General features: G+C 42.8%; 1 long non-coding RNA gene across 1 annotated transcript; it reads right to left on the minus strand.

Annotated features, from left to right (window-relative positions):
- Window positions 1-16,501: 16,501 nt before the first annotated feature.
- LOC119388177 (uncharacterized) lies at window positions 16,502-22,466 on the minus strand. The gene is made up of 3 exons (XR_005182636.1): window positions 22,227-22,466; window positions 21,807-21,981; window positions 16,502-17,373 (listed from the first exon to the last, which is right to left on the minus strand). It is a non-coding gene; the product is annotated as an uncharacterized LOC119388177 (long non-coding RNA).
- Window positions 22,467-22,768: the final 302 nt, after the last annotated feature.

Below are 22,768 nucleotides of genomic sequence, written 5' to 3' on the forward strand. Positions count from 1 at the left end.
ATTGAAAAAACACATCCTGCGGAAAGCTGACACGGCTATGAACTGCTCTGCCAAATATTACAGTCGTGCGCGCCACGTAATGGCCACAAGCGGAGCGCGAAGTTGCCGTTTCCCCAGCCACCCTCTTTTCAAACAGAGGCCGATTCTCACTCTCGTCGGTGGGCGGGGCGTCTGTCCGCTGTACGTCGCAAGAGACATAGCATGCTTATTGGCCGATAGCCGACGTAAATCGAGAGCGGCGTTCGGATCAGATGCGCTTCTTGCCGCGGGGTGCCACCACTTGCCGGCGCCGCACTCCTCAGTACACGGTAGCCGCACTCGCGCAAGCGAATCACAGCGGGAGAGCGATCGCGTTTCATGACGCGCGCTGGCGTAACTTCTTTCCCCCATGCCATCCCTCCCTGTCTAGCTTCCAGTGCGCTCGCCGGCACGAGAAAAGAGAGAAAGCGCTGGGAGCGTGCGCCAAACCCCCGTAACTCCGCTGATTCTTGACGGATTCGAGAAATTTTTGCGGCAATCGATTCGGGAGGCAGTACACTCCGATACTGAGGCCATTAGATCATTACTTGGAAAAGTGGTTCATGACCCCTTTGATATACATTAGATCTTTTTATTTTGGGAGGTGAATTCTGTGAAAAGAAATGCTGAGCATTGATAGACAGGTGTGTGGATAGATTGATCACCTTTTGTGGCAACAACTTTGTTATTCTTTTCAGGTGGCCTGGACCAAAGCGGCACAACTTTTGACTTTCAAAAAAAGAACCCACGCTGCCGGCTGTGTCAGCGGACGTTCTACAACAGCAGTAGCCTTAGACGGCATATGCAGCGACACTTGGCTAATGACCGTCAACGCTTTCCATGCGGTGTCTGCTCCAAAGAGTTTACAAGAAAGGACTATGTGCGTGAGCATCGCATGAATGTTCATGGCATGCTAACATAGGTGTGGCTATCCTTATAGCAGTGCCATTGGCTGTTTCCTGCATCTTACGCAAAAGATCTGCATTCCACAAAAGTGCTGCAAAGAACTTTAGAAAACGGAAAAAAAAATTCTGTATATAATGGTGGAATATTTTGAGGATGGCCTATTGAAAGGGTATGAGAGGCCGCTTATGGCGTTTTTACGTGCCATGTTTTCCTTGCTGTGCAATTTACAGTGGTGTTGGAGCATTCCTTTATTTCATTTATCAACCCTGTGTTCTCAGTTTTCACAACCATAGACACTCATCATATCTTTCTCTTTGGACCAACAGGGCCTTTAATTAACACACCACTTATTTTTGAAATTTGGTGAAACAGTTGTCAGGATCTGAATTAAACACACTGCTAAGGCGAAAAGAGGCTGTTTCACTGATAATGCTTACCACTTTGTACTTAACATATTTTTCTGAAGATTCTGCAGCATAATAGCTGCTGTCACTCAGAAATTCAGGTATCACCCATAAGACTGAATGGCTTTCTTCAGGAATAATGCATGTTATGTTTACGAGTGTTTAAAAGGAAACTTGCACATTTTGAAGGGCATTTATATGCACACCAATGAAGCTATCTTTTGCCTCGTTTCTGACTTGGTGTATGTGTGCACCTCTCTTCATTTTCCTCAGTGTAATTTGTTTCTTAATATTTTACACCGTCTCGAAAATGTTTGTAATTGTACTTAAGATAGCACCTCCCTTGTTAAGTATCCTGCTCCCTGTCACCTACTGGTTTGCTAGCTTGTAACTGTAATGGATAATTAAAAACACTATACCAGTGCTTTCTCAAATGCATGACCACGGACGTGTGGCATAAAGATACATATCGAGGTCTTTGGCACAGTACACTGCTTATAACTGCCTTCCACCTCCCATCTTTTTATGAAGCCACATGAACCAGCACTTGTTTGTTAATGTATAGTATCTTGAACATACCGTTTAGTGAGCTGAGGCTGTGGTCCCTTAGGTGGCACCACATGCGACGAATGTTGGCAACTGCTGCTTGGAATGCTGTCATGTTGGTCAAGTAAAGTATAGTACATCAAAGCTTTTTTTTTTTCCCACTCCATTATCGTGGTCAAGGAGGCTGTTTATTTTATACTAAAGGTGACTGCAAGTTGATAACAGCTCATTTGAACTCGACAGTGCTTTGACTGCTGAGTCCCGAGTTCCTCTGGGTCACTTTGCTAGATTATAAAATGACTATGAATTGACATTCATCAGAAAGTGTGAGGCTCTTGGGCAGTCATTACGTCCTGATAACTGTCTTAATTGTTCTGAAAAGGCCTTCCAGCTTATTACATGCAGACATTCGCAAGTGATTTACAGCCGTTGTGCTCCATCATTTTGCATGCTTGCAGCTTTGAAGCTACAATGTGGGGTGCACGTTTCAGATGCAGTAATTTGGTTGTGCACACTAGAATCTTTGAGGATCTTCAATTTGGCATTCTCAACAGTTGAGCACAACTCAGGGGCTGCCAACGAAGAGTGTCTATTCCGCTTTTGTTGTAAGTTCTCGTACAAACACATTTCTGGTATAAAATGCTTGGTATGCTCAGGGAATGTTGTCGATATTGCATCACTCAGACAAATTTTATCATGGAGGAGTTTGTTCACAGTATCAGTCACAGTATCGTTCACAGTAATGGTGAATGTGTACTTGATGAAACTGCTTTCGAAACGTTTTTCGCAAACCAGAGCAGTTGATGCCAGCCTTCTGTCCTTTCTTCTGATCCATCTTGTCCGTTTTGCGAGCCATGTTGCAACATATAGTGCAGTGAACAAGGATACACGCTCTTTTTTTGAGTGTTAGATGCTTCTTCACAGTGGCACAAAACAGGCATTCTCTTTCCTATGTCCTTGCTTTGACATTATTTCACTGCTGTTATTCTTCTGTAGCGACAGGCATGACAAAACAACATTCACAAACTCCTTCTAAGCTTTGACAACATGAACAACAAACATACATCATGGTAATAATACTAATAACACTGAAAAAACTACTGTGTGAAGAAGATTACATATGTGGTCTGCACCATCCTGTAGAGACACGCCCTATGACATTGGCGTAGGCATTCACTAAAGCTAATGCCACGCTCTCCCACTGTGGGAAAGGGTGGTCCATGCACAAGCCAGTATTTTAGACACTACAGCTCATGTCCACTGAATACTTGAACCGACTGTACAGTAGTCCGACTATCACATTTTAAGTGCAATTTAAATATATAGCACTGTTGATTGACGACAGTGTTTATTGTGCTGCTGAAAATTAAAGTGATTTACAAGCCAATGTTGTGGGTGTTTTTTGTGCGTGTGTGTTTATTAATATAATACTGAATCATACCACTAGTTTGTGAAGTCACTAACATTTTTCTACATCATGATATCCTCAACAGCCTATCCCGTGCCAAGAGTTCTTGTTTTTCACCATCTGATAATGTCTACAACATGTTTGTTGCTGACAGCCTATACAGAAATTCAGATCAAAACGTGTTGATGCCTGACTTTGATTTCTTTTTTGAGAGTGGTTAGCCAGGCTTTGGTAAAATGGAGAACAGATCATGAAATACTAAGATATTCTGGGTGCCTGAAAAAATTGAATGCACTTTACATGTTGCCTTTCAAGTGGTCAGCTGATATCATACACGCACTCTTCCTGCTGTCATGCATACCATTGATGCCTTCCCTCTCCTTACTGCACTGCAAGCTGGCAAGCTCCATGTGTTGTTGAACACACACACATCAACCATTTCCTACTGTCCGTTTAGTTGCCTGTTGTATCATCTCTGCCATTTCCGCATTTCCTTTTGCAAACTGCATAACCTCACTTCAAATGGTGGTGCACAAAAAGGACCGTGACACTAGAAAGAGAAAATATGTTTTTTCTTGTGTTACTGCCTTCTCACGCACCACCGTTTGAAGATGACTTATCAACTCACCCAGCAAACCAGGAAATGGTCTTTTCACTTTCCAAATTCTTTGATAGAACAAGTTCTTTAAAAGTACACAAAGTGGTCATTGATTTGTAGATGTAAAGTGAAAGGTTGTCATCCATCAAGTTACCATACATGTTGTGTGAAAATTACTCTTTTATTTAGGCAAACAATATGAAAATCGGATACATTAAGCGATTTAATAAACAATGTTATTGTACAATACTGCACAGTTATGGTGGATTGTAAAATGAAAGGCTTTCACAAGAGACACAGTATGCATTGGATATATGCAGTGCCCAGTTCTATGTTCAAAATATGTAAGTTTTTAAAGGGATACTAAAGTGAAACAATGAATCTGTTTAGATTGATAAATTATACTCTGAAAACACCAGTGTCGTTCATTTCATAAAATCTCCGCGTGACGTTACGAATTCCAAAGTGAATTTTTCGTATTATTTTGGTGACATTCATTCAACGAAATTCATTGAAACTTAGTGCGTTAAGTCTCTGGCCCCCTCAGAGGACAATGTACTTCATTTTTACCAATTAGGAGCTACGCAGGCCATAGTAGGCGCCGTCAAAATCTATGATGTCATGGTGATTGGTGCGGAAACTTCAAGGTGGTGTCGCCAACTGCAGTTTCCTTTTGGGCGTTTTCTCGCTTACCAAGCATCTTCTCGCGGTAAGAGTGGGGATTTTGACATTGTGAAAGAGTAATTTACCAATATGAGAAAAATCGTTTTTCTCTTTGGTGTCTCTTTAAGGCATGTCAACTTTTATTTGCTGTCTATTACATTGGGTGTGTTTCAAAAAGCATTTAGAACAAAGAAATTAGCTTGCCTCTTTGGTATGGCAAGTCCATCAGGTGTCTTCACATAAACAATTGATAAAACAAAATTTAAGTTACTATCAATTTCAGCAGGGTGCTCCTTCTAATACATTGTAACTGACCTATTTTTTCCTCTTGTAGAGCAGGAACAGGGTACTTTTGCTGATCTGAGAAAAGTGATATTGCTGTTATTATTATTATTATTTATGTGCAGCGAAATTATGGGATTTAAATAATGTAGGGACAAGGGTCCCAAAATTAAAGGCTGTATAGAACCCTTGGTTAATAATAATACATGACAAGACATACAAAGAACAGCAAACTTGATAAAAAAAAAACAATCACGTAAGTACAGCAAAGGAAAAAAAATTACATGGAGTGCAAATGTCAGGAAACAATGTCAGTACACAAAAATACTGTCAATATATATAAGTGGTGAAATGGTAAGTATGAGGGGCGTTCAATAAAGATTTCCCCTGACCCACTTCCTGGGGACGGAGAGCAACGAAACTTTGCAGATTTATTAGTCCTTCTCTACATAGGTGACACCCCGGGACACACACTTCTCCCATCTTTTTATTCAATTGTAAACACCTCGCTTGTAGAAGTCGACAGGTTGCTGCAAAAGCCATGTTGTAACTTCAGAAATCAGAGTCTCATCATCTGGAAAATGCTTTCCCTTCAAATATGACTTCAATGTTGAAAAAAGGTGGAAGTCCGAGGGTGCAAAGTCGGGTGAATAAAGGGAATTCGGTAGAATTTCAAAGCCGCAGGAGCACGCTTCCGTCTGGGCAACATGTGAGTTGTGAACTGGGGCATTGTCTTGCAGAAGGCGGACGCCTTTGGTGAGCATGCCACGTCTCTTGTTTTTGATGGTCTCTCGCAATTTCCGCAGCAGTGAAGCATAGTATGCCTCAGTAACCACGGCACCCTTTGCTAGGAAATCCATCAAGACTACTCCGTGCTGGTCCCAAAAGACTGTGAGCATGACCTTGTCCGCCGAGGGCTGGGTGCGTGCCTTCTTTGGAGGCGGTGAGTCCAAGTGCTTCCATTGCATCGACTGGACTTTAGTCTCCTTATCATAGTGATGGACTCAGTATTCATCCTGTGTAATCAGTTCGTTGAAAAAGTCCTGCTAGTTTCCATGGCACATGGTCAAAAGAGCCTGGGAGCATTCGATTCGTTCCTGCTTTTGGAAAGGTGTGAGCAGCTGGCGAACCCAGCGATCGGATACCTTACTCATATGAAAATTGTCCTGAATGATTTTTTCCATGGACCCCACACTAATCTTGGGTTAGGTCTCGAACGCTAACGCGGCGATTTTCCAAAATGGCAGCCTTCACTTGCTGGATTGTGTGTTCATCGACAGCGGAGTGAGGTCGCACTGCAATCGGAGCCGCTTCCACCGAAATCAGACCCTATTTGAATTGACGATGCCAGTTCTTCACTACATCTTCTGATGGGGAATCCTTCCCATAAACCTCTTTTATCTCATCGAACGTCTTTCTTGGAGAGCGGCCTTTCAAGTACGGGAACTCGACGGCTGCTTTGTCTTCTACTGCATCCATTATCACACCTCACACCACTTCAGCACTTCTACAAGAAAGACCATTGCTAGTTTAGAGTTGCACATTGGCACGTGACCTACAGTGACTTATGTCATTACGCATGCGCAGTTTCAGCATCCTGCAATAAATAGAAGTCAGTCAGGGGAAATCTTTATTGAACGCCCGTCGTACAGCAGGGAAAAAATTTAATGAATGAAATGAAGTTGTTAGGATACAAAACAATATAATATTTAAAAAATAGCAAAGGTAGTATAATACTGTCTCACAAATTTTATGCTAAGCAGCCTTGCAAAAGAAAAATGAACTCAATGTTCTACTTTGTACTGGGGATACGCATTTATCATCATAATATGGCATGGTGGAGACACTTAAGGCTGATTAAGTTGGAAGGAGGAAAATGTGCTAGGATATTGATTGAGAGTGGAGACATAACACTGGCTACCCTTACAACAGGGCAGGTACGAGATATACAGTTCAGTTCCTATGCTCCAACTTCTCTGTAGTCCCAGCTAATGCATGCAGAAATTAACTTCCATAGTAAATGAAGGAAAGAAGATGATTTTTTAAGGGCTCGTTTCTCTTTGTTAGACACAATATTAATGAGAACTAACAGAAAATGATGCCAAGGAAAGTATAGGGGATGTTATTTGTAATAATTGGGATATAAATGTGAACAAAGTAAAGTGGACGAAAAGATAACTTGCCGCCGGCAGGGACCGAACCTGTGACCTTCAAATAACGAACATCGGATGATCATCGGACGACATTGGAAAAATGGACATCGAGAGCATCGGACGCATTATTCGAACATCGTAGGTTCGATCCCTGCCGGCAGCAAGTTATTTTTTCGCCCACTTTACTTTCTTCGTATTTATATCCCAATTACTACAAATAACATCCCCTATACTTTCCTTGGCATTATTGTCTGTTAGTTCTCATTAGTATTGTGTCTTCCATAGTAAAGGCATTCTGTACAAATATACCACCATTCAGACACTTTAACTTTGCAAGGAGAATGATGTTTATTTTACATGTGCTTATTTTGTTAGATGCCATCTGCATAAGCAGGGAAGTTTTATCTGAATAGGGATGTTTCTGAGCACATCTTCTCAGAAGCCGGTTTGCACTAAACATGCATAGCTCAACCAAGGTTAACTTGTGCCACAGGACAAGTACCAATTTTTTGGCAAGAAAATGATTCCGGCAGTAAATCGCCCCTCTTAGCCTGTGTGCCACTTGGGCTGTGCATCATCACCGTAATCCCCCCCCACCCAGCCTTTTCTTTGTCCTCTGCTGGACAAAGGCCTCTCTTAATGATCTCCAATTTACCCATCTTGTGTGAGCCGATTTTATGTGAAATCTTAATCTTAATGTGACCTTAATTTTAATGTGAGATCTTAATTTCATTGCCCCACCTAACTCGCTGCCGGTACTTATAACTTGTAGGGGTGTGCGAATATTCGAAATTTCGAATATTTTTTTTGAATAGTGTTTGCTATTCGATTCGATTCGCACTGGAATTTTACTATTCGAACTATTCGAACTTCCCAGAAACAAATACAGTAAACGCCCGATTAAAAGTGACCCCTTCAGATTTTTAATATGCTTCACCACATTACTCTCGTATTGCGGCAAAGCTGCCTTTCAAGCTCCGGTACGGTCAAACTTTGCCAAAAGTCAACGTCCGATTAGAAGTGGTCCCTAGATTTTCAGTGTGCTTCACCTCAACACACCCCGTTATTGCGGCAAAGCTGCCTTTCAAGCTTCGTTGCGGTCGAACTTTGCCAAGACACAACGTCCCATTAAAAGTGACCCCTTCATATTTTTAATATGTTTCACCTCATCACACCCCGGTATTGCGGCAAAGCTGCCTTTCAAGCTCCATTACGGTTGAACTTTGTCAAAACACAGTCAACGTCCGATTGGAAGTGGTCCCTAGATTTTATTACGATAGCAATTATATGGACAGTCTCGGCTGAATTTTGCCGTCGCCGTCGCCGTCATGCACCGTATATGTGTAAGTATGTATATATATAAAAAGCCGCAAAGAAAAATATGCTTCCGAAGCGCGGAATCGAACCAGGGACCTCTTGCTCCGCAGCGAGCGGCGCTAACCGCTACGCCACGAAACGCAGATCCTCCACGTAGCTAACGGACGGACTCGGAGACGGCCGGCGCTTAAAAGCGTTTCTTCATTACCAGCGAGATGGCGCTAGGAGCACGACGGGCGGACGGGCGCATTTAAAAGTCGTCGGCGAGCTCGCTCGCTTCTTATGTTTGCGCAGGGAGAACCTTGCCCTTCCGCTGTCTGCTCGCGCGGTTTTCCCGTGGTGAGGGCAAGAGGGATGTTTCAACCTTTCACCGTGATGTCCGCGTTCATGTTACGGAGCGTACGAAAGTCACTCGAGCTGAAGGGACGCCGGTAAACGAACAAACAGACGATGAGCGCGAACTATCAAGTGTCACAGCTCGACACTTGAAGCACGCTAGTTTCCTTCGCTGCTTCGGCCGCCTTTGCAACAGGAGCGCTGTTCAAACTGAGAGTATCCATTGGCGAGCCTCACTTCGTATAGCATTAGTTTCTTGCTATCGCATTCATTGCTTCGCCCTTGCGGCGAAACTGTGACTTTTTTAATACGCTTCACCTCATCACTCTCCCGTATTGCGACAAAGCTGCCTTTCAAGCTCCGCTACGGTCGCAAATGTAGTAACTCAAGAAAACGCTGGTTCCAACATGGAGACGAAAGATACTGCAGAGGTGGGGGTTCTATTAATGCTGTTTTGGACCTGAAATTTGGGCAGGAAGTCCGAAAAATCGGACGCCGAAGCTTTTTAGCATCCAAAATTTCAGATGTTCTTATATATCGACGTATAGTCCTCGTGCGCTCAGTTGATGGCGCCACCGCTCTCCCGAGTGCGCAGCGCCAATGCGGCCACTTTGCGCATTTTGTCCCTGTTCTCCTCCTGGCGCGTACCTCGAAGTTGTGTGTGGCGAACGTCGATGCGTGAAAATGTGGACGCAAAACAAGCCCTGCTTGCTTTTTTGCGGCTATGGACGGATAGCAAACGTTCAGGAATACTTCAAACAAAGTAGTTCGCTTCGGCGTGGCGACTTGTACGCCGCTAATCACGTTTACTGCGTGAGGTAAGAACTCCAAGTGCCGTCGGTCCGTCGAAAATATTCGGAAAATGCGTCGCACAAATAAAAAGCGTGGAGTACGACGAGCGTTTAGAAGCGAGTAAACTTTTTTCTTGGCGTACGATAGAGAATACTTTTTATCGGCAGCCTCGCGCGTCGCTTGTCCTGTGACCGGCGCGCATTAGCAGAAAGCGGGGATAGTTGAAATGACATATTAGCAACGATAAAAAGATAGAGACCGCATGAAGTCCCCGTCTTTTAGTTTTCTAGCGTTGTTGGTACGTCAAACACTTTGCTAAATTATATTTTTGAACATGTGCAACTGTTTTTTGTCTAGGTCGTGCGATCATGAAGCCGATCCTGAGGCCCCTCAGATACAGTCGTGCACAGCCGACAAATTGGGCACTGCAGAGGAGTGTCTTGCGCCGCAATCGTTGCCAGAAATCTCCGTTCGGGCGAACAGTAAATAAGAGGATCAAGGGAACCAACAATGTGTCAATATTACCTGGTGCAGTAGCGCAGGCAGAACTTTTTTTTTCGGTGGGGGTTAAATCATACTTTATGTATCTTCGTCCGTGCGCGTTTCAATGTGTGCGTGTATACATAATATACATACACATGCAAAATTTTTAAAAAAATCGGGAGTAAGGGCGAGGAAGGGTGTCAATAGCCAGTGACTTGGATAGAAATCGAAAGAAACTGTGCCAAGACAGGACCAGTTTGCTTATCGGGCGCGCCGAACGGCTGCGATCCAACGTTTTCGCCGATCAGCCTCGTACGAATTCCATGGAAAATGATAAAATTGCACATTCGGCAGTTTCCCGGCCATGTTCTTGTAGCTCTTATGACATGCGAACTCGCAAGAGCGGATAGAAGTCGACTTTTTTCGCCGCGTACACACGCTTGCGCTGCTAGGGGTCATTACCAACCTGCTGCGGCCAAGCGCGGCGGTACGGAGGGAACAGGGACATTTTGCCAGCAGCCGCCGCAGTGGCGCTGCATATCCGATTTGAAACAGCAGCGCACGAGGCCTATACGAGGCAGATTTGGAACTCCGGACTTGAAGGGAGTACACCCTTGTCCGCCACATCAGTTGGGCTTCCTCATAGGGAAGGCTTCATCAACCTAGCGAAAAGAAACACTTTCATGCTGCTATCTCATAAGAATACGCTTGGGAATCCTCTCTAACTTTTTTTCTGCAATTTCGATTCGAAGTATTAGAAAAATATTCGAGAAATATTCGAGAAACATTCGAAAAATATTCGATTCGATTCACACTCACACTTCAATATTCGAATTCGCTTCGCACCCAAAATTTTGCTATTCACACAGCTCTAAAATGTCTGCACCAATTAAGGTGTTTAGAATAGCAAACACTTATATTATTCGATAATGTTGGTTGCAAAATGCTACTTCGAGCTGTCACTAACAAAAAGCTGCATTGTAGCTGCTAAAATTAATTTGCTTGGAGTGGCATCTTAAACGAAAAGACAATGATAAGTGGAAACGTTTATACTTTTATTACTGCGAGTCTTAAAATCACATCTGTTAGGCTGCAGTGCAGTTAAGTAGAGCAAATCAAGACTCCCATCCAGCATTCCATCTGGAAACTACTATATCATCGGCTTGATCTAGACACTGCCTATGGAAACTGCTTGTGATGTCATTTTGATCAAGCAGGATGTCTACACTGCAACAACTGTGGCTCAATGGAAAAAACTGTGGAGCATATTCTGTTTGAGTGTCAAGTGAATGTCGATGAGCCCACGCTCTATGAACATTGCATGCTTTCAATCACACACGGAGACCTTGATCATTTGACTGTGTCTTAGGACCCTTAGCCTGCCTCATGCAATAGAGGCGTGTGATGAACTTTCTATATGCATATTTGAACAATATTGGTCTGGTTAACAAAATTTAGTTCTTGTTTGTACCCTCATTCACCTTTCATCCAGCGAAATCTGTCCCCACATTACAGGACGATGCATACAATGAAGGACTGTACCACTGCACATCATTGCCCAAGTCAGAAAACTTGGTGCCTGATTTTGTACTCATATTTTTCTTTTAACATTAAAAAAAATTTTGGCGCACCTTTCTCCTCAAGTTTTTCTCTTCCCCGCGCAGAGTAGCATGTTGGCAATTCCTACACGCCAGCTAAATTCTCTGCCTTTCAATAAAGGGTTTTCCCTCTCTCCCTCAGTTGTGCGGACTGTGATTTGCAGCTTAATTTTCTGCCCACAGTTGAGGTGATGATCAATAGAATTCATATCGTTTGGGGTAATCTGTGCATTTGTATTCTCAAACTCACAAGTGGTGTCATTAAAAAACTGCAATGACCACTGCACCTCGTCACTGCATGGCTGCAACGAGAAAGCAAAATGCCAATCATCTGCTGAAACACATATGCCTCATTGAACGTTATGTGAAGAAAACTGGTAAACCTCGTGGATTTTTGTATATTGTGTGCCTCTGACAACAGTGGGAACACATGCCTTTGCATTCATATGCTGGGCCCCTCCAACAGTCTAAAAGATCAGTTCTATTGAGACATTGAAAAGTGCTCAAAGTTCAGCTCAAATGCTACATGACATGCTATGTGATGCCAGCTGGCAAAAAAGAGTGCTCCACACTTGCCATGTCACGGTTGTGAGTGGCACTGACTGACGACTCCCAGGTTCACACGCACAGAAGTACCTGATAGAGTGGACGAGAGGATGACCGCCACTGCAGCTCAAATGGTAGAGCATCGGACGCATTATGCGAATGGTACAGGTTCACTCCCTACTGGTGACAAGTTGTCTTTTCGTCCACTTTAATTTTTTCACATTTATATCATAATTACTACACTACAATTAAAAGACAACAAATAATGTCCTATACCTTCCCTGGCTTCATTGTCTGTTGGTTTTCATTCGGGTCGTGTCTAACAAAGAAAAAAAGAGCCCTTAAATTCCCCTTTTAGTTTTTGTAATGTAAGCCTCATTAATATTGTTATGGGGAGGATTTTATGTATTCAGTTAGAAATGATTGAGCTAGCGCTGCTCAGAGCGCACAGGATTACAGGCCAACAGGGCAGCTCAATACTCAAACCCACAACAGCAACAGTGCCGTCTTCATCCATTAGGTGTCATGTCGGCGCCTGTGCCTGAGTTACATTTCGATACCAGTGACAATATGACAGACCACACTAATCTTTAAAGCGAATGGCTGTGTTCAAACTGTGCACATTGTAAGGAGAGAAAATGATGAGATAATAGCCTTTGGTGTTCAATTTTTATTAATGAGGAGCCACTCAGCAGTGATGTTTGATGGCATGTAGGCAGGCACTTCAAAAGAAAGATGACAAAATATGTAGTGCTAAGTCATCAAAAATATTTTGTACATGCAGTGCATTATGGCAGATGACGACAAACTTGTTACAGCCCGCGTTAAGTGCTGTGCCTACCCTGTCCTTAATGTATAGTGCCCAGTACCTACACAGCTCTCTGAGAAATAGATAAGGTACTTCTTTTCCACATGCACAACTGGATACACCACACACATTACAACTAAAAAGAAAAAGAAGCCTGTCATTTTTTGCAAAACTGCATATAAGAATGGCCACACTTTTGTACTAATAACCTGACAAAATTGTTGGCGATGTGAAACTCCAGACACAATTTTGTATGCACAGTAACTGGTGCCCTCATAACTGATCTGTGTTGAAGCATGGTGCGGCACCATTTAAACCATGCAAAAAAAAAGAAAAGAAAAAGCACTAAAACCAAATTTTACATTCAAGTTTCCCAAATTTTTGTGCTGCTAACAGGCATAAAAATAAGGTATGTTTTAAGATCTTGTCAAGGTTTTCTTAAAATATATGAGATTATACTCCAGGTAACAGTTTCTAAACATAATGAAAACTATAAATTTTCAATGCTACCATCTACTGCATGAACTAAAAGTTTGTATGCTGTAGGTGCCATTTGTACCTTCCACTTACTTTCTGGTCAATGCTTGGAAAGAATTTGCTCTTGCTTTTTTTGCCATTTTCTAAATGCTCAGAGTTTCACATTGCACATTATGTTCAAGAGGCTGTCCCTGAAATACATCACACCTGCATCCATTCTGGTTTCAAGTTTACTATTGTTACACTCAAGCTCTGGGATGTACCACCAAGCCTTATTCAACATGCTACTCCATTATGTTAATCTCTAGCAAATGCAGTATTTTTCTTTGTCGTGTCTTTATGCTGCCCCTTTATCTGGACTTGCATGTACACATTGCGGTTGCACCTGGCAGATGACAGGCTTCTCACCCGAGTATGCTGAACACACTGTATACCTTACTAAATACAATCCTCAGTGGTATAGTACAGACATTCTTGAGAGATCATTTTAAACATGCTATGGTTCACAATGATTTTCATCTTTCTATTCATGTTCGACTATGGTTAAAGATGAGTAGTATTTTCACTACCTCCCAAAGCTTAGCAAAGGGTGTCAAGCTCTCGGCAGTGACATAAAAAAATGTCTGAAATGTTAAACCTTCAGTCAGAAAAATGAGCTTTCTGTCACAATGCATAAACATCGAGTCATGAGCACCAAAGCGTGTTAGTGTCACATCACATATTGTGGCATCCAGTGGATGTTGCTCGCCTGTTCTGTACACACACATCATTGTGATATGCATCAAATGATAAATCTCTAAAGCAGTCATTGTGCAGCTACCATGTGCACCTTTCAATCTTTTTCTCTCAGTGGCCTGGCACCTCCTTCAAACTAACACATATCTGAACCAGGTGGCTTTCAGCAATTACTACCCAGGCCAATGCTCGGACAGATGCCAATTATACAAAGAATGAGCGGACCCATGGGCTTACTGGCTGCTGTATAGGCAGGGACTGATCCCTCGTTAACAGCTGGACACTTATTAAAGTTATTTCCTCCTCAGTCAAGAGACTTTGTCAAGGGCCTTTGCTTTTGAGTACGAAAAAAAAAAAGAAAGCTTAAAATAAGTCCAGGAGTAGATTAAAAAAAAATCAGTCTTTAAAATGTAAAAATTTAAATGCATTCTTAGTTTTCAATAGAACCCACCTGTGAACATCACTTATTCAATCTGAAAAATATTCAGCGAATTTTTTCTTCTTATAATGTAGTAGCAAAGAATTTAGACAGATCTGTCATACTCAAGGGCAAGATGAGACTAAGTAAACTTTTGAACTATTCCTCAAGGTTGTTGCAATATTAGGATATACTGCAGTGAACTCTGCTTGCAGGAGTCTTTTTTATCAATGCAACCAACACCACACAGAAACCTGGTTAACTATACTCCGCGACAACTTTTCTTGGCACCACTGTGGAAGCTACCATAGAGTTAATATACTGTATATTAACTCTATGGAAGCTACAGAGCCAAAGTGCCTGCATGCGCGCGCGCCAAGAAATAGTACCTATATTTATTTTCTAATTCGAAAAGTTACCTAGCTCGAATAAATAAAGATTTTTTCATTATAAAAAGAGAACGAGTATGGGAAGCCATTCGTGAAATAATTTATTGTAAACTTCAAGTTTGTTTCTGTCTTTATTTTTTGGACAGCACCACGTTTTCCTCACGCCTGCACCACATTTTCCTCACGCCTGCTCTCTCGTCTCAGTAAACATGGCGTTACGATGCCGACTGACCCGTTGGCCTGCACCGTGTGCGGCCGCCAACTCGCCGTTTCGTTCTCCGAAGAAGCTGTACTCTAAATGTGACAGAAAGTGGCTATCAAACCAGACCACGCGAGTTATCTGCAATGTCATCGCTGTAGTGAGGCGCCGTCAGCGTGACTTGTCTGCAAATGCAGTGTGCCGGACTGTCGCCGAGCTCACCGGAGTGAGTGAGCGAACAGTTAAGCGTATCAAGGCTGAAGCTCTGCGGGCCCCACTTGCCTCCCCGAAGCGCAATTGAATTTCTCGGGCCAAACTGAGAAGCGCATCACCGGCAAGACGCGGCTGCTGCGCTATTACACGTTTGCGTTGGCAGCATTGCGGCGCAAAGTTCACAGCTCCTTCATGCACAATGAAATACCTACGGCCGAGAAACTACGCTCTGTGAAGGTGTGTGACCAGCGAAGCTTGATAAAATAATCTGCATCAGTCTCTTTTTAATTAAGCGTGAGCTCTCTTTAAATCTAAACCCAATTCAGCGGCATCATGGTACTTGCATTCCGTATTTATTCGAATACAATGCGAGCTTTCTCTCCAAATTTTTGCTACTAAAGTCGCCCCTCGCGTTACAATCTAGCAAACGCCATATTCAGGTTGCGGTGTGCGCTTGGTGGCGTTCGTCATATTCTCATGTGCCTTATTTTGTTGTCTTCGGGCTTCACCCGCAAAGACTGTTTGGAATGCTCCGCGCAGACCGCGATGCGATGTTCCAGAAGCGTCACGATTGTTTTAGATCTTTCTGTTAAGATTGCGCGCGGTACGCGAATAGTCAGAGATTACGTGGCCACCAGCGATAACACTGGAACATTCGACAGAACATGTATAAAAGCCGACACGCTTTACGACTTGTCAGAATTATTGACGGACGATGCTCTGATTGACTCGTTTCCCGCTTACAAGTTTGCCCAAATAAAGTTTCATCTTCGACACACCCACTGCTGCCTTCGTCAACGTAACAACCCTGTGACAATATACAGTACAGTAGGTAGATGCATCTACGCACACTGATGTTCCCATTCTGCATGTAGACGTGGTGCTAAACGCTCTAGGGATGCGAGCAAGCGAAACCGAAACTGGAACTGAAATCGGCTGCAAGATGCCGAACTACTTGCGTAGTAACACAAATGTGCGGATGCCCCGCCTCCGTAGCCTTCGCTTCAATGCCAAGATAAGTTGTCGCCGAGTATACATCAGAGAGAGTTAAATATGGTACACAGGGGCGTAGCCAAGGGGAGGGTTGGGGGGTTCTAACCCCCCCCCCCCCCAAAAGTTTTCAAATTTTGCTTGCACGTATATACACGCACACATACAAATGCACGCACAACATACATAGTGTATGGTTGAACCCCCCCCCCCCCGGAAAAAAATTTCTGGCTATGCCCCTGATGGTATACAATGAATGAACGGGATGCCAGCAGCCATTAAAAACAACCAAACCAATAAAGCTTCAGAGAAGATACAATTAAAAATGAAGAAGGTATAAAAAGTATGTGTTTCACATAGTTATCATAACACGTGATATCACCTAACATTCATTTTCACAAAAAGCTGTGCCAGTAAGCATGTGGCCAGCCCAGGTCCACTCTTTTTCTCTTAATGTCACCTAAAATGTTGGCAAACATTGTTTGGTAAATGCAGCAGTTTCATGGAAACGGCATCACACATTAAGAAACAAAAAGAAATTTTCCTTTTTTCTAAAGTGAAGTAGAGTCTGCTGTAAAATGGCACTAGAAATTAAGCACACTTTTACTTAAATGCTGCACAAAAGTAAATCACACAGTATACATCGACGTAATGCTCAAAACCTTCAATGTACATTTCCTTGCTGCAATGTTGGTTTCTCATTGCACTTACTCCACATCACCGCTAAGATTCAATTAAACCTGGCACAGAAGCAAGTCACAACTAACCATTAGGTAAACATACTGAAATTGAGATTATTTGACTGGATGAGAATGGTTCCTGCCAGTCACATGTTTAGTGGTGTCAGTGTGTCTTCTGGTAACGGTGACGAAGCAGCATGTGTCGTCGAAGATTGTCAAGCCGTGTCAACTTAGCATCACACATTGAGCACTTGTGCACTTTCTTCTGGCTTCCATGCATGTCCTTCTTGTGCCTTGACAGGGATTTCACACTGAGATGGGCGAAGCAATAAGGGCATGGTGCAGTCACAGGTCGTGCCGCCGATTGAAGATGGTGCTTCTTTTGCAGCACTGAGGGGCCGGATCGTGTCCGCACTTCAGAAAGGAAATAAAAAAAATGTGGTTAGTACCAAACAAAATTCTTTTGCAGAGGCGGCAAAGAAAAGCATAAGATAATAGAGAGCACTCATGGACAATGCATGCCACATCTACGGAACGTCTACTAAGCTGGACAGCATAATGGTTCAAAGTAGAAAGTAGTGTTGGTACAAAGACAACGTACCATACTTTAAAATATCAAAAGATGTTGGTCAGCATTTGTACTTCAATTTCATAAAATGCTACCACTAAAGTTTGCAAATGAACATGCAATCTGACAATGAGCAGCCCAGCAATAGCTTCACTTTCGTCTGAAACAGCAGGCATCTAAAACGGATACCTCTCAAACACTAGCAGTGAGCCAACATGCAGTGCCTTAAGTGTTCAATTAATTTGAGGCTGAAAGAAAGTTGGCTTAAGTGCTACAGTTAAAGTAAGGTGGAAACTGTCCCAACCACCGGCAAATTGCATAAGTTCAGTGACATGAAGAGCTGCCCAACTTTTCTTTGATTGACTTCGGAATAAAAGAAGTTAAGCAACGAGCAGTTTTTTTTTTTTTTTGCCGTGCAACATTACTGATTACCCTTCCAATGGTCATACATAAAAGAGGAGATTAATTGCTTTACAAGTTACTCAAAACAATTTATGAAGGCAAGTTGTTCACAGTATTCACATTTAGGAGCATTAAGGATGTAGACACTACTCGTTATTATGCTTTGGTGCAATGCACTGTCAGGAATATTCGATGGAATACAGTGACACAGACGGCATTCGAAGGTAGCAAAAAAAAAAAGCAAAGCTATATGCAGTGTCAGTACACCTCACACTTTGTAAAGACCTGCACACGCCTCAAAATTAAGAAATGTTGAATCAAAAGGTTCATGAAGTCCAAGCAACATAACAATCTCTTTTGTCTGTGAAGTGCTGCATATCTGCAACCTCGGGCATTGAAGTAGTTATTCTAGGAATTGCGTACATAAAACACATGCATTTTTTGATCAGTGAATGCACATATCAAGCAATATCTAAAAAAAAAAACCTCCGGCAAAATGTGACTGTTTTTTTTTTTCATAGAGTGGGTAGGTAGACCATTTCAGTTCTGATTTCGTCGCAAAGTATAAGTGCCAAAAAACCAACACCAAAAGTTTTGCACCAAGACAGTTGCAAACAGTTTTAGCACCAAAAAGACAAACAATTAAAAGAAAGTATTTCACTGTAAAGGAATACAAGTGCAAGAAACAGCAGACAACTACAAAGACACATCAAGAGCTAACTCTGACCTCCGAGGCAGTGATACAAACATGAAATGCTCATGCAGACCATGGGGATGCGAAGATAAGTAAAATTTGACAGTTTCCCACCGTTACTTGTGCCAGTCAGAGTTCAGTATCAGTTTTCACAAATTATTATTGCGATAGCAATTATATGGACAGTCTCGGCTGAATTTTGCCGTCGCCGTCGCCGTCATGCACCGTATATGTATAAGTATGTATATATATAAAAAAGCCGCAAAGAAAAATATGCTTCCGAAGCGCGGAATCGAACCAGGGACCTCTTGCTCCGCAGCGAGCGGCGCTAACCGCTACGCCACGAAACGCAGATCCTCCACGTAGCTAACGGCGAGCGTTATATACACACCCTTTACCGCTGGACGGACTCGGAGACGGCCGGCGCTTATAAGCGTTTCTTCATTACCAGCGAGATGGCGCTAGGAGCACGACGGGCGCATTTAAAAGTCGTCGGCGAGCTCGCTCGCTTCTTATGTTTGCGCAGGGAGAACCTTGCCCTTCCGCTGTCTGCTCGCGCGGTTTTCCCGTGGTGAGGGCAAGAGGGATGTTTCAACCTTTCACCGTGATGTCCGTGCTCATGTTACGGAGCGTACAAAAGTCACTCGAGCTGAAGGGACGCCGGTAAACGAACAAACAGACGATGAGCGCGAACTATCAAGTGTCACAGCTCGACACTTGAAGCACGCTAGTTTCCTTCGCTGCTTCGGCCGCCTTTGCAACAGGAGCGCTGTTCAAACTGAGAGTATCCATTGGCGAGCCTCACTTCGTATAGCATTAGTTTCTTGCTATCGCATTCATTGCTTCGCCCTTGCGGTGAAACTGTGACTTTTTTTTCAAGAAAACAGAAAAAAGGGCAAGTTGGTACTGGTTCTTGGTTAAAACCAACGACAAAACAAGGATGAAGTCAAATAAAAGCGATTCAAAGCAAGCACTGACTGGACAGTGAACTGGGTGCTGATGCATAGACTAAGACAAACAGTGCAATGAATATGAAGAAAAGGTGAGCAAAGTATCGCAAGCACTGACTACATAGAGAACTGGGCCAGTAGGTGCCTGTTCTTGGTTAACATTAGCAATGCAGTGCAGACGAAGTTTAAAGGCAAGAGACACAAGCATAAGTGCAGCCAATGTTTGTGTTATTCTGCTGTCTTCTTTGCCACACTGTTAGTTTTACACATTATTCTCTTGATGCATGATGAAGCAGTTTAAGTGAAAAAACACAACTTTTCGCAGCACAAAGCTATCAGATCTTATGAAACAAGAATCCATGCCAGTGCTTGTGTCGATGCTGACCATATGGAACCTATTGACATACACACACATTTGCAAACACAGCTGCAATTTCAGTCAGTATGAGCTTGACAATGAAGTCATGTCAATGTCTGAAGTTGCACAATGTATCTTTAGGATGTTGCAGAAACATGCTTTCTGAACAGAATTCAGAACCGAAATTGATAGTCTACTATTGCCTTTTTTTGATATGTTGCATGTCTGCTGGCTATACTCATACAGCAAAACATTTATGGCCCTGCAATGTTTCATGCATACATAAAAATCAGATGCTTCTTTGTACTTCATATCACACTACTCTAGCTCATAACTGAAATAACCATGTGAAAAGCATTCTCTTTATTTGTCATTTAGCATAATGAGTGGCCACTGTTGCATATATGCAACATGGTGAGCACAAAGTTGCAGTTCGTGTCCAAGTCAAAGATGAAAAAAGTGGATTCATTTCAGAGCCAGTACAACTAGCTTCAGGGAACATGTTCAGACTCCAAGACGTAGTGACCGCAAGTTCATCTCTACTATGTTGCCTAACCAAACAAACTTTTGCCACCCTACTGACAGACTATGGAATACTTTGCATCTAAGACAATGAAGGATATTTGTGCATTATTAACAGCAGTGCTGTTTACCTCACCCACCTCAGAGGCACTGTGGCTTGCTGTACAGCTGAACTTGAGAAAGTGGGTTCTGTCCCAGCCACATTTTGATGGGGGTACATGCAAAAATGCTCGTGTGCTTTGATTTAGCAGCACATTAAAGAACAGCATGTAGTCAAAGTTAGACTTTTGAGTCACCCGCTAGGGCATGCCTCATAATTGGATTGTGGTTTTGGCATACATTCCGAATTTGAATTATGTTGAATACTTTTCACATCAGTGGTGCAAGGATGTTGCCATGTTAGACATTTTCATCGCAAATTGTTGCAGAAAATTTGATTTAACACGAAGAACTGCTGAATGAGGATTGAGACATTGACAGCACACACATGGTTAAGTCAAATTCTGGGGAATGGGCACCGTGTGCTGAAGCTTCTCCTTGTGACTGCAGTGCCAGAACGCATATCAGCGAGTGCAAGTAGCAAAATTGGGAAAATGTGACAAAGATTAGTCGTGATATTGAACTCCTGATCATAAGAGAAGAATGTTCATAATCTGAAAGCGCCACAGTGTGCAAGCGGTGAACGATGAACCTCGAAGCATGTCAGAATATTGTTTTTAATGTCGTCTTACTTTCTCCACACCCATATATAGACCATTCACGGAAGAACTGGGCTGATAAATTAGATCTATAGAGTGCCCTCCGGCCAGCAATATTTGCCAATGTCACATTTTCATTATGAGGCATGCCAAAGTAGGGGGACTCCGGATTACAGCTGGCCACAGGGCGAACATAAATGTGCATACATAATCTTTTTTTTTTTTTTCATATGACCCTTATTGAAATCCGGCCACTCCAGCATGGGATGGAACCTGCGACCTCAAGCTCAGTAGTGCAATGCTGCCACTGGGGTACCATGACAGGTCCGCGTACTCTCTGCTAAAGTGAATGAAATATAAGTACACACGGAGAAATTGCTGGTACCAACTAGTCAGCCTAATTAAGTTCCCATATTTGTCAGATGCAGAAGTATTGGCAAAACACAGGCATTACATACTGCACATCACAAACTGATGATGTGCAGTATTTATGTGGACTACATTTTGTAACATAATAGTACAGGTCATTTTTACGATGTGCTTTACTGCAAGCACACACACACATATTTGTACATGATATCATAGCAATCATCAATAGCTTAACGAAGAGCAATTCACATTGGCCATTAAAATGCACACTAACAAAATAACGTACACCTTCACAAGCATATGAATATAGAGGGGAAAAAAAAACGCCTTGTTTTCTTTATGCGGTGATACGTCAAACAGGTCAACTTGCACAACCCGGCTGTTCTCATTGGCTTGTACCGCAACTTCCACACTTGCAGTGTCTCCACCAGTAGTAATCAACGGCACTTTTCAGTGGAGTCCTGCACGAGAAAAGCAAATTTAAGCCTCACAATGGTACTCCCTGCAAATATATATTTTAGAAGCAGTACTTCTGTGAAAGCATTCAAAAAGACAGTCCAGACATCCACAACATGCACAAGACACCAGCTTTTAAGATGTACGGATACAAGGAACCTAAAGGCAAAGCTAGGAGCTGATGTTTAACCACAAGGAACCGGTGGCTTTAACTCCGTGAGCACACTGGTTTCGAAGCACTGTCTCCCACCACAACACACAGCATGCTCCTACAACATAACGGTGACACTGAATGATCACTTTCTCGAGCATGCCGCTTGTAACGCTTTCTTTCCAGCTGTTTATACTAGCCACGCGTACGCTTAGACGGGAACGAGAATGCAAAGGGTGACAAACGAAACGGCTGCACTTCGCTAAACTTCGTTACCATAGCAAGCAGACCACTACTAGAGCGTACGACTATGGTATGGCTAGCCCATATGGGCTAGCCACCACACCACTACTGCCACTACTAATCTCCACCAGAGACAAATTCTAGTAGTCAAATCAGTGAAGTAGACACCTCAGTGGCGCCTAATAGAAGTAAAAACACGTTATCTACTCAGCTTAATTACTTCCAAATGCACTTTAATGCTACCTTCACTGAGAAGATTTGTGTAGTTGTGTATTTTGGGTGTTCATTTAGTTGACAGTTTGTTTTTGCAATAGTTTTTGTTGGTTATTTTCGCTAAACTTGGCACTCTCGTCGCACATCAGGAACGGTGTACTAGCAACCTTGAGATATAAACTCGA

This window comes from Rhipicephalus sanguineus, chromosome 3, assembly GCF_013339695.2.
Source record: "Rhipicephalus sanguineus isolate Rsan-2018 chromosome 3, BIME_Rsan_1.4, whole genome shotgun sequence".
Taxonomy (NCBI): Eukaryota; Metazoa; Arthropoda; class Arachnida; order Ixodida; family Ixodidae; genus Rhipicephalus; species Rhipicephalus sanguineus.